This window comes from Lepeophtheirus salmonis, chromosome 5, assembly GCF_016086655.4.
Source record: "Lepeophtheirus salmonis chromosome 5, UVic_Lsal_1.4, whole genome shotgun sequence".
Taxonomy (NCBI): Eukaryota; Metazoa; Arthropoda; class Copepoda; order Siphonostomatoida; family Caligidae; genus Lepeophtheirus; species Lepeophtheirus salmonis.
The window spans coordinates 38,639,071-38,652,704 of record NC_052135.2 but is presented as its reverse complement, the minus strand read 5'-3'; positions in this window follow the sequence as shown (position 1 = coordinate 38,652,704).

The following is a 13,634-nucleotide window of genomic DNA, read 5'->3' as shown; positions in this document are numbered from 1 at the left end:
TTACACAATCATATTATTTTTAAAGAGAAAGGAGGCAAAGTGATGTCACGATAACAATATTTTAGTACCGGTTTCGGTATAACAAAAATGTCGTTAAGGGTACTTACAGGTGCGTCTGCAGGATTTGTGTTTGGAGTGGAGGGGGGATAGCTTAGAAAGTTGATGATTTTTTACCAAAAATATAAGAACATCTTGATTCTTGCCTTTTATCAAGAATAACTTTACTTGTTATGATCAGAAATTGTAAGGGTTTTTGTATTTTTTATATCTTAGGGAAACTGCTAATTCTGGTTTCTATTCCAGTTTATTATTGTATTATTTTAAACGTGTCAGTACTCCGCTACACCTATAATTCAAAAGTACAGTAACAACACTACATACTAGGTAATTAATAAGGCAAAAATGTACAACATATGATTCACCCAAAGATATTTTTTATTTTTGTGAAATAATTTATTTTTAAAATATTTAACAATTATCACCATCTGTTCGAGGTATAAACAATACAGAAATATACATTATCAGTATAATACCAGAGAAAATATTTTGCCTTAACTTTATTACTGATATGAAATTGCACTTGAAATTTGGTATGAAGGCTTTATATATATCTCAAATACAAGACGTTTATGTAGATAATCTCAATGTTATCCACATGGGTGGTTTTAGAGCGCACAGAGGGCAAGTAAAAAAGGCCAACTCTTAACTGGGGCTGTTGCTAGATTAAAATATATATCGTATCATGCATAAGTTTTATGTACAAATTAAACAATGATGCATAAATTTGTATAATATCAAAACATCCAAATAAATTTTATTAGTATAATTTATAAAAATGATAATCAAAGATAGTTAAATGTAAATATGACCAACGTCGTCTGGAATAATGACTTACTACAGGTGGTTGCAGAATTAGATAATGTGCTTTTAATATAGGCATCTGACGTGACAGCAAACTGAACATTAATATATTTTTTGAGGCCTCAACATTTGGTGTTGGACTCTACAAATTATGAAAACAGAAAGACAGAAAAGGGCCACACACACGCTAAAACTGGCCTTGGCCATTCCTTAAAGTTCAACAACTCATTTGTATTGTATTATTACTCTCGATTGGTCTTTTTTTTGCTCTTTTTAATTTTCTGAACATTAAATTGATGTTTTTTTTGGAGGAGGGGGGGGGGAGGTTATTTTTTGTTACAAAAAAATCGAAAATCTATAATTATTTACAGAAAGTTAATTTTTTTTTGAAAAAAATATAAAAATTAATTTCAATTATTAATTTTTTTGGACAAAATTAAATTAAAAAAAAAAAAAAATAGGAAAAACTAAAGTTGAAATATAAAATTTTTGGATAAAAAAAATTCAAATATTATATTTTTGATTCCTCCTTGCTCATATTTAGGGGTATCATTGTCCATGATGAATATGATATAATAGATTTTTCTTATATTTAAAGACTAAAATGTAAGATTGAACTGGACTCCGATCCACGGATTGAAATTATAACTTACTTTAAATTATCTTCACCAATCTGAGGCCTTATTATTATAATTACTTTAATTATGCCTTAACAAGAATAATGATAAATTATTATCGTGTACGAGATATACTAAAATTAATACATTGTTAAAAAAAGTACTTTACTATAAAATAAGTTAAAATGATGCTGCATAAGAGGGTGATCTAAAACTTGGGACCTTTTTTATGGATCGATAACAAAGACAGGGTGAAAATAATTAATTCCCACATTAAGGACCAATTCAATCCCAATTAGGACTATATTGAACACGCAATAAATATAATGTATCATTAGATGTAATAATATGTATTTAAGAATCAATAGTATTCCTTGAAATATATGTACATAATATGTTAAGGGCACTCACTCTATCAGGTAAAATATAAGAGGTATAATTACAGGGAATATGTTCTTTTTCTACTGAGTCATCGATTTATCTCCTAAGGAATAGACATGAACAAATGATTATTTCCATCATCCATCCCCTTTCACATCATCAGGAATATTAATTAAATTTCTTTTCTTGATCTTTTCAAAAAAATAAAAAAACATTTTAGCTGAAAAGTAGAACCATAAAGAAAAAGTAGATGTTCCAGATTCTATTTTTAAGATATTTAATAACATCTAAGAAAGTGACATCATTCATTACATTTTGTAGAATTTTTATGCTCCAATTCCTTAACAAATTAGAATTGATGATCCAAATTCCTTCTAATGAAAATTTTTATTTTCTGTTCAATTTTTCTGCCAGTTTTTTTTTTTTTTACTTTCCTTTTGGCTTGGGAGCACTTTTCCATTAGTGTTGCTATGCTACTCATTTGTATAACTAACTTATTTGATGCTTAATGTGAAGTATTATAATTCGGATCAATGGGTTAAAATGATTAAATTATTCGGATTGGATCAGTTCACACATTTTCTTCAATTCAGAAATTTTCAGTAGGAGGCGCTCATTTGTTATTTTTTGCAAGTTAATGAAAACAACTAGATCCATTTTTTTCTAAATTTAGTATGCAAGGAAAAACTTTTAACCTCGCGAATCAGTGTGCTTTTTGAGGGCCCATAAATGACGTCACTTAAATATTTTTTTTCATGAGATATGCAATTTTGTATCTCAGTCCCTTCTTACGTTCTGTCTCGTCGAGTCCCTGTTATTGGCCTTAAAAAACGTTTTAAAATTAAAGACATTATCTGCACGGTACCAATATCACTAATATGATCTAGTAAAGTATCTCATTTTACCAATTGAAAGAGTTTATAGTAAATCTTTAAGTATTATTAATACATAATTGGATTGATTTTGCCATTATTTTTAATGGTGACCGAGAAGATTCGCCTTAGGAATTTTTGCCCTGGGAACTTTTTCCCTCATATACCTATATATTTTAGCATAAATATAGCTTCAAACTCATTTTTTCAGACTTAAAATGTGTTTTCCTCCAATTAAAGTCATCTGTAATTCATTTTTTAAAATGGAATAACTTCAAATGAGAGCACTTTTATTCAATTTGGATGTATGTAATTTATATTAATTAAAAGTTATTTCTTATTATGAGGAATTCAAAACCGTTTTTTTACCGGGTTGGACTCGATTGGATTGGTTCGTTTTTTCTCTGACAAGATCTTCTAGGATGTTTTCGTGGTGCAACACAAGTTCCCCTCTTACTTCGGGGCTCCGGCGTTTTCTTCGCTGTATTCTTTCTCTCAAAGTTTCAAGAGGCATGTGGAGATCTACAAGGAGTTCCTACGGGACGTCATAACTCCCTGGATGAAAAAGGGGGCTGCGGGTAGGCCATATGTTTTCATAAGACCAAGAGAGCCCAGGCCTGGCCAAAGGCATAGCTAGCTAATGTACCGCCCGGAGCGGTAGTTAATTTTGCCGCCCCTTACAAACTCTAATAAAGGTTGAAATAGCTGAAAACTGAATAATACAGGTATATAGAGTGCCATGCAAGAAAAAAAAACGTAGCAACTTTTTATTTATTCAAATTTATGTGTTATATTTATACTCAAAAAACTATAATATTATGTTGAAGAAAGGAAGGTGAATTAAATAAAAAAAAAAGCTTATAAATTGATTTTACGTGCCTAGCGATTCGCAAAATCGTGAATTACCTCATCAAAATCAATTTTGTCCACAAGGTTACTCTATAGAAAGTATTACCAAATTTGTCACCCTGGTTTGACTAATTGTGGACCTGAGGTAATTCTTAATGAGCTTTAGTTTAGAAAACGACCGTTTGCATCTAACAACATAAAATGAACGAGTTAAAAAGATTCTTAAAAGTATTCCTATATTCGGCACTGAATCAGTAAGATTATATTTTGAATAAACTGAAGAAGTTGTAAAGGCCCTTCTATTTCTTCAGCAACTGCAAAATAAGTTTGCCCTCTCAATGAGAATGTATTATCTCTGAATATTCGGATCAAGAGCATCTAAATTACAACTATACTGTTTATCTAACAATTTGGACGGTGTGAGAAAGATGTATTTCTTTGCAATATTCTGGAGGCTTTAGAATATAGAGGATATTTCTCTGACTAGTCGATCTATCACTGACACCATTTCTCTTCTTAGTTCAACGGCATCGACACTTTCTTCGTATCCCATTCTTTTCTTTTTTCGAATTCGACGCTCTGTCCTGATTCTCATATCAGAGTAAATTTCTGTTGAATACACCATCGCATCTTCCACTATTTGGTCTCGATTTTGAAGTAGAGAAGCATTCATGCTGATAATTTAAAGACACATTGTTGTAGGTCCAGCCCTTTCGTTTGGAGGAACTTTTGAGTGTTATTAATTTCACGAAGTATATCACTCCAAAGACCAAGAAATATCAAGAAAGGAAATGAAAGTATCGCCTGAAGAATTAAACCTGCATCAGACCTCGTGTGAATAACTTTCACTGCATCTGATCGACTACTCCATCTCGTTTCCCATACCCGTGGATAGTTACATCAGTTATCTTAATCAAAATATACCATCGATGAGTTGAGGGTGAGAAGAATGAAAAGAAACGGTCCAATGTCCCAAAAAAAATATAACTGAATTTGCAACCACTATAGCTGCATGCACAGCTGCTAAATTCAGAGAATGATTGTTGCATGACACAAATACATTATTTGGGTTAACTTCCCTGATGCGTATTTAAATACCAGATCGATGATCTATCATTACTGCTGCGTTATCAAATGCTTGTCCACGAAAGTCCTGAATGTTAATGTTGTCCATTTCTAATCGTGTTAGAATCATTGAGGTTGTTTGCTCAGCATTTTTGCCTTTCATCTCAATAAAACGAAGAAAAGAGTCTTCTACTTTTACTTCATTGTCAGTTTTCTTAACATAACGTAACACTTGACTCATTTGGTCTCTATGAGAAAGGTCTGGAGTACTATCAAAAAAATTCAGTAGTATTGACTCTTTTTCACTTCATCGATTTCTCACTTGATCTCCCAGGAGGTTCATAAATTCATTTTTAATTAGTGGTGAGAGATAGTAAGTTGCATATCTAGACTCTCTTACTTTAACCAAATATTTACGCACCACTGGCTCATATTTTCCCATCAGTTGAACAAGCTCCAGAAAATTTCCTTTATTTTAATTTTCCTACCCAACTCGAATATGTTCTCTATAGCCTCGTAAAGCTAGATTTTGCTTAGTAAGAAACATAATTATGTCCAATAATCTACTAAGAATTTGCTTCAACTTATCTGTTGTATTTTTAATAAGGTGTTGGTGTTTGTTATCCATTGTCTTGCCCTTAAAAAGGCGAATTTCTAGCTCTTTCCATTAAGTGAACAAGACAAGATTCATTTTCTCGTATCTTGGGGTTCAATTTTCACAATGATTTGAAACTATCAACAGAGCAAAACTTGGGAGTTTTCATTTGAAAATAGCTTACAATAAAAACAAAACCCGGCCTCTTTCGATGGAGAGTATCTCATCCAGGTTCTCAAGTTTGAAAAAAACCAGTTTTTTGAAAGGCTTCTTGTTCCTGCTTTCACTTTTGATATTGATATCCTGGACGTACAACTTCTTTGAATTCACAGTCAATACTGTGCACATCCTTCAATCCTTGTTGTATAAGCATTTTCCGAATACTCTAATTAGACATTACAGCCCACATACCAATATCTTTCAAATTAATATTAGAGTTTTGTGCTTCAGTAATTTGTGGTGGATCAGCTTCATCAACATCATGATCATATTTAATCTTCATTTCAAGACGCACTTCACCAACATCATCATGATCATCTCCATGAACTTCAACAATATCATTTCCACGAACTTCAACAATATAATTTCCACGAATTTCTGTAATAATATTAGTTTTGTCTGCATGGGCGGGGCTGAGAAAATTTAAGTATGGCTCCTTCATTCCGCCATTCTTGTTCTTCTCTCGTTTTTCTCTTTCTTCGTAATGCTACACTGCTCTCCTAGTTAGTTCGCTTCATCTGTGAAGGTGTTATAAGATATGTTTCAGTAATGTATTTGTGATAATTAACAATAAGTTAATTAAATAATAAATACATTAATCTTTAATACATAAATAATTGAAAATACCTACAATGATTTAAATCTGTAAATTAATCATTAACAATCATAATATAGGTTTAATAAGTAAATAATTTAATATTATGAATGGTTGTTCATTACAAATATTCTTCGGCTGTCTGCCACCGTTGATTAAATAAGAAACCTTAACCTTACATAACCTGCTCTATAATTCCACATACTGACACACCGTTGATTCTGATCCTAGCTTAGTCATATACGGAGAATTAATAGCATATATAATTTATTGGTTAATGATAAAAGAAGACTAAATAATAAAATAACTAAAAGGTATGTAAGGAAGAATGTGTTTATATATTCAAAACCAGTACAATAAATTGTACAATTAGAACATGCAAATATAACAAGTTGTAATCACATCTCGTAGGTGAGTGAAGCTCATCAAAAGTATATAGCACCTAAAATATCGAATGACTTTCTAGATAAAACTACATATATACACGTTTAAAGGATAAATATTCACGATGTAAAAGGTATGATCGTACCGCATTGCAATTATTGACAAATTAAATCCTGACATAGTAGTTCGATTACCGAGATTTGAGAAATGTAAGAAAATAATGAAATGTTAGAAAAATGAGAAAGAATGTATTACATAATAACAAATTGTGTCCACAAAATACCATCCCAAAAATTGTGCCACCCGAAGTGGACCACCCCACATAGTAACGCTACTCAACCTCGCTACTCAATAATGCCCCTTACAACTGGTCAGTCGAGTTACTGCCCTCTCCTCCCGGAGTGTAATCCCCTTGATTATTTCTTTCAGGGGTTGCCAATGACATAGTTTTGGTATCATAAGTTCTTGTACCACATTCCAAGTCACATATATTATATTTATGAGGGCAAAAGTTCCCAGGGAGATTATTCCTGGGGTGAAACATACTAAAACCATTTTTATACAGACCTTATTGAAGTTTTTATATCTTATATATCTTTATGGTCAAAATTGATTGATGATGAGGTCACTGTCCGATAGTTTCTCCTTTTTCCTTTGGTACTTTTGCGTTATTTCACTTTTAATTAAAACTTGATTTCCGATGTTGACAGTAAATGATAATGACTGGTTGTACTTTACAAATCGACGAAATATATATATAATTATAAAATTGCAACATTAATTAAAATCTATTGTCTATTATGACGTCAGTCTAACCACTCAGAGGGTAAAATTTATAAATAAAGAACTCTTGTTGCAAAAAGAATAGAAACTAAAGCAATATAGCTAGTTCTAAGTTTTGTTTCATAAATGACAATGAAGGTATCACTAAAGATAAAAATGGCAAGCGGGCATACTAGATCGTGTAGATTACTTATCTTGCTTATAATATTTCCACGCAAGATGTTGCCAATGAGTTCTAATCCTATGTGGAGGAACACGAGCTCCAATTCTGCAATCTGTTATGGTGAAAAACATCATTTTTGGTAATAAATAACACTATAATAAACTTTTTACAATTATAAAACTATAATATTTATCGTAGTTTTAATTTTACCTCAACATCACGTGGTATTTTAAGCTACTCTTCTATTTCGGGATAATATTTGAAATCCTAAAAAAATATTTTTGAGCAAAAAGTGTGTAGACGTAACTACAGTTTTTCCTTTTCTAATACTTAAACTGTGGGGTTTCTCTACAACACCCTATCCCTAGTTATAGAGTAATATTTAAATATACTCAACGCCTCCAGCGGACAAAAAAGTGATGCTACGCCCAATAATTTGATTAAATATTGATCGTGTGGTCTTCGTTTCCCAACTTTGTTTATAGTTCTGAGTACCACATATTCCTTTCAATTTGTTGTAAAATGAATTTTTACATCTCTAATGATTATGTACTCTAGCACACAGTCGTATGATTGACTGTGAATACAATTGATCTCCTAAATCATCATAATCCCCAGCTGCTTTCCCTTTATGGGAAGGTACCTAATTTACATTATTAAGTAATGGAAAACGCTTTCTAGTCAATATAAATAAAGAAAACTTTTTCTGGATGCTCGCCGTAAAGTCATTTTTGATCTAATAAATATCCATGTCGTAACAAGTGTGTGTAGCTCATGCTCAGTGTATCACTTAAAAAAGTTTTTTTTTTTGGGGGGGATTTCATTCCATTATTTATATCTAGGTACCTTTAAGATACATATAAATATTATTTACAGGCTATTGATCTGTTATACATGATGATTGATGACCGCCCCCCCCCCTCTTTATCAAAAACATTCAATAATGTATTAAGCTACTAATTGGCCCTGTTAATTTGCAATATTTCTGTTGAGTCGTTTTCAAGTAGATTATCAATATTGTCGGATCTCCCATTCTTGCAGTTGTTCTGCAATTCACTCCGTAAGTGTCCCACATATTTGTTTGTAATTTTGATTTCTAACGTGATCTCCAGGAGTTAAGGAGTTGTGATTTGTAAAAGTGCAATTGTATTTTCCCGTGGTGGAGAGGTCTTTCTCTCTCCTCCACTCTTTCAAAGTATGACGATGATAGAGGGGTGTAGACGACAGATAATGCTGGGACTCGGGTCCTTTGTGAGTACTTTAATACTGAACGAAATAAAGACAAATCTTTTGATGTTTTGATGATGATCTTCATCGATTTGACAGTGGCTTCTGCATGTCCATTGGATTAGGGTGAGTATGGTGATGTGAGCTCATGCTGGATATCTAAATTTTTGTAAAAAGTTATTGAATTCATTCCGAAATTGTGCTCTGCCGTCAGTCTTGATACGTATTGAAAGCCTTCAATCTTCAAACCACGTCAGCATAATATCAGGGATGATTTTAATTCAAGTTTTTCGTAACTGATTTACGAGGGGCCATCTCGAAAAACGGTCCGTGACGATGTGATATGTATTCCTGTAGACTTTCATTAGCTCAGACAATAAGGGTTCTAAAGACCTGGATCCAGAAGATTGTTCGAGTGACTTAAGAGGTAATGAAGGTCTTGGTATGCACTACAGTTTGATATTAACAGCTGAATTTCATTTGATATTCCAGGAAAAAAATATATAGGGACCCAGCTCTCGTACGAATTTTACAATTCCTTGGTGTGACGTATGGAGCTCTTTGACAATGTCTTGACGGAATGAGAGGGAACCACAATACGATGACCGTTGTAAACTAATTAGATTTTTTATTAAATATGCTGAGAAGACATCACTGTTTCGAGTAAAATCTTTCTGGATGGGAAAGAGGAGTTCTTTTGAAGTCATATTCTTCATGAGAGCTGATTTCAACACTTGATATAATGCATCTCCTTTGTAGGCATGAATTATTTTTTTTAAATTTCGAAACATGGATTTGTAAATCATCGAATGTAAGAAACAGAGATTTTTTGTTATTGATGAATTTGCTCGAAACTTCTCCGCCATGATCTAAATTCTGCCAGTTTCGTGTTTTCTGTGAGCTTCTCCGGATTTAAATATGTTGACTTTTTGAGGTTTCACATTTAGAAACTAGAGGGGCTTTCTATCGGTAAGGCTTTTGAACGTCTTGTATAGCATTAGAATTGATAGTCTTAATTTTTCAACTGTTTCGGAGATCTCTTATAGGTTGATATCTTCAGTTTTGGACTCCTTATCTTCCCATTCTACTGTCAAATCATATCTTTTTCCATTTCTTGGAAGGCATCTTGTACTTTAGTCATAATGATCTGGACTTTATTCATCATGTTCTCAGTTCTTTTCTACAGTATCAAGGACTCTACCCCCTCCATAAAGTTCTTGCATGCCCTAATTTGACGAGATGTATTTAGCCTTAATTCGTGGATAAGTTGTTTTTTGTTGTCGACTATGCCACATTGGGTTGCCACTCTTTTATTTCTATCTAAGTACCTTTAATATACATATATAAAAGTAATTGATCTCTTATATACAATGCCCTCATAGCGATGTTGCACAGCTCGGCGTGTCAAATTCAAATAGAAAATATAAAGCATATTTTCTATAATTAAAACAAAGTTAATTGATGTCTACAAACCCTAAAGAATGCCGGGTCCTCCCGCTAGTAATGAAGGAAAAGTACATTTTTGTGTTTTCTTGTTTTGAAATCTGGAATTCTGATCCAAAAGTAATCTGTGTTTATTGTACTTAGTCTTTTAATTTTCCATTTGATTGGTTTTATGCCTTTAAATGCACAATGGAAAAGAAAGAATAATAATTAAAGGCAAAATAAAACATTTAAAATACTTGTTATTGCTATTGCCGTCTAATTAAAAATAAAAAGAAACACTACAAACAATTACACAAAAGTTGTTCAAGATATTGCATTTTTAGTAATTTAAAAGCATTTATTGTTGATTTAAGTATATACAATCTGACTCATTCTAAAGCTTAAATTACAATCTACCTATTTGTTAATCAACGATAAATATATATATATATTTAGGCAAACAAATTGCAAGTAAAAATAACATTTTTATCTTTATAACAGGAATGTTAAATTGTGCATGTATATCTAAGAAGTATATATAGAAATATTACCCAAAAAGCCTCTAAGGCTCTGTCCACAAGGTAACGTTTTTAAAATGATGTTGCTAATTTATTTTATTCAGATTCAAAAAGTTTCGCGTCCACACGAGAAAGAAATGTTGATGTATTCAATTGTACATGGGATTAATATAATTAGAGAAGGCCAAATGAGCGCGTTGGGTGTCCAGATGGGCTGATGTCAAAATATTTTCCGATCCAATATTATTCGGAAATCATAATGTCCCTGAAAATTTTGTTATGTTTTGTTAAAATTGATTTCTTTTGTTTACCAACAGATTCATGTATCCAGGATACAATATAAAAAAAAAGTCAAAACAAAATATTTATTAGTAGCTTTTCAGTGACAATACTTTTATAAAGCTCTGGAATCTGAGCGGTAATTTTGAAATTGAAATAATTTAAGAAGCTCTTTGTCTTGCTTTAGCACTGGTTGGTGAATACTTTACTTTTTCAAAAAGGCTGACTCGTGATGGACAAATTTATATAAATAAATAATATTTGATTTATCGATTTGATACCAATTTAGTAATGTTAGGAAGATGACTGTTTTAAAAAAGGAAGAGATTTCAATGGAAGACAATTTGACAAGCTTTGGGAACGAATATCTTATCTTGGACTTTTACTTACCAGGGATGTAATTTTGTATCGTACTGTTACATAACTGCAGAGGTGTATAAAATATATCCTAGAAGGTGGGAACGGGCTTTTTAGTTATTAATCTGAACAGTGTTTAAATTATCTATAGCTGTTATCATTACTATTTAATTCTTGAATGCCGAATTGAGTATCGACATCAAAGTAATTCTAGCCTATAGTACTGCCTATATACAGAGTAGTATTGGTGTTGATTTCCTTCCTCTCCCCGCTGCTTGCAGCTGATCTAATGAAAAGTTATTCTCCTCCCAAACATTCTTCAAATTTTCAGGGTGACTACGTTCATTTTCTGTTTCTTTTATTTTTACATACCTAGATATTCAAATAAAAACCTTGCAGCTAGTGTTGTCTCAGTCCTTATTTAGGACTGAAGACCTGTCCAGTTTAGTTCCAAAAATTATAACATTTGTTCCTTGATGGCATCACTCAAATTTATTTCTTTAAAAATAAAACTTATTTCTAGTAACTCTAGTCCGGAAGATGGAAAGTCTTAAGGACCGGTACCAAGGACTGTTATGACCGGTTCTAAGACTGGACAAGACCGAATAAATGGGGACTGACTCAGAACTACTTGCAGATTTTATTTTATTCAATAAGGAACCTTTTTATGTATATTAGAACTTATATTTAATTGATGTAAAATAATTAAATGACCTCATTCAACCCATTAAAAGAATTTAAAAAAATTACTGGAGCTCCATAAGTGAAATTTTTTGTCTTTTATTAAAACCCATTAATTAAATAGAGCATCAATTTTAGCACATATCTATTCATTTTAACACAATTGTAAAAGTTGCTTTCCTCTTGAAATGTACAAATTCATAGATATACCTTAGACTGGTTCAATTTGCACTTTCTTTTGGAAATGTTGAGATGTCATAGGCTCAAATTTGCATTTTGGTAAAAATAGATGAATGAAAATTTTTAAACAATTCAAAAGAAGTTTTAGAGGTCGCGCAACAAACTTAAAGTTTTGAAAATTGACGTTTTTTTCGAAATTTTGTCTTCTGCTTTTATTATCCTTCAACCATTAGCAGATATGATTCTTTTTTTTTATAATTTGTTTTACCTAATGAAATAACCTTTATAAAATATTTATACTATTTTTTTTTCAAATTAGCTTTTATGGATTTTAAACAGAATAGTAGTGAAGGACTTTTTTTAACCTATTACTCACAGCTCTCATTATCCATCTTTATTTTTTTAATTAACGCCAATATTGTGGAATCTTTACTGTTAAAAATGAACAATATTATCAGAGGGACTTTGAACCTTTATTAAAATTTGCATGAGATTATTAATAAAATACTATGTCATTGGCTGTAAGAGTACTTTTGCATATTATCCTGTTAATCACACAACTATTTCCTTTTTTATGTGTCATATTGCAACTTAAAATATTAATAGCAGTTCAATTTAAACAAAGAATATTAAAGTGATGGCAGAATCGACAAGAAGTCAAACCAAAGATTTCTGGTTACTTGGACACGATGAAGCCCAAATAACTGGTGCAAAGTTACCTTCAAGAAGGCAGGTTTTGCTTGTTTTTTTTTTTTGTATCAACATATAACATTGAAAAAAATCATTCATGATCGTGCTTCAAAAGTGATATTGGATGTTATATTTTTTTGGGAACAAGTTGGTATTCCGGTTCGTCCTAAACCTCATGCTATTATACAACTCAAAAAGCTTCATTGTGAGTGGCAGAAGCTTAAAAAGGATAAAAATCGTACATCTAAAGCTCATCAATCGTATGTAATTACCTTTGAGAGTAAACTAGAAGATTTGTTTGACATTGCACATAAAAATGCACTCATTCTCATCAAGAATCCAGAAGATAAAGAATTTCTTTTGGCGCAGAGAGAGAAAGGAAGTCGTGGATATATAGACGCAGAAGATAAAGCCCATTCTAAAGAACTAATGAAAGCAGCAAAGAGGCGAGATATATAATCCAAAAGGCTAAAAAAACACGATAACATCCACTCAAAAAAGGAATTTATTGCTTACCATGCATGATATTGTACACAAAGAAAGTACATTGGTAGATAGTGATAAGGATTATGAAGTCCATCACAGATCACATAAAAAAGTCAAAAGTATTGTAAGTCCTGAATTGGCTGGATCGATAGACAGAGAAAAGCTATCTGATCGAAATGCAACCTTTTTATTTGCATCAACAGTTAAAAGTATTGGCAAAAGTATTCAGGATTTCAACATCAGCAGATCATCGATACGGAGGGCAAGGATACATGAGAGGGATAAAATATACAGTAACTTGAAAGACAATTATTGTCCTAAACCTCCTTTAACTTTGCATTGGGATGTCAAAGTATTGAAGGACATAACAATCGTGTATGTACCTGTAATTTTATCTGAATTCGGTA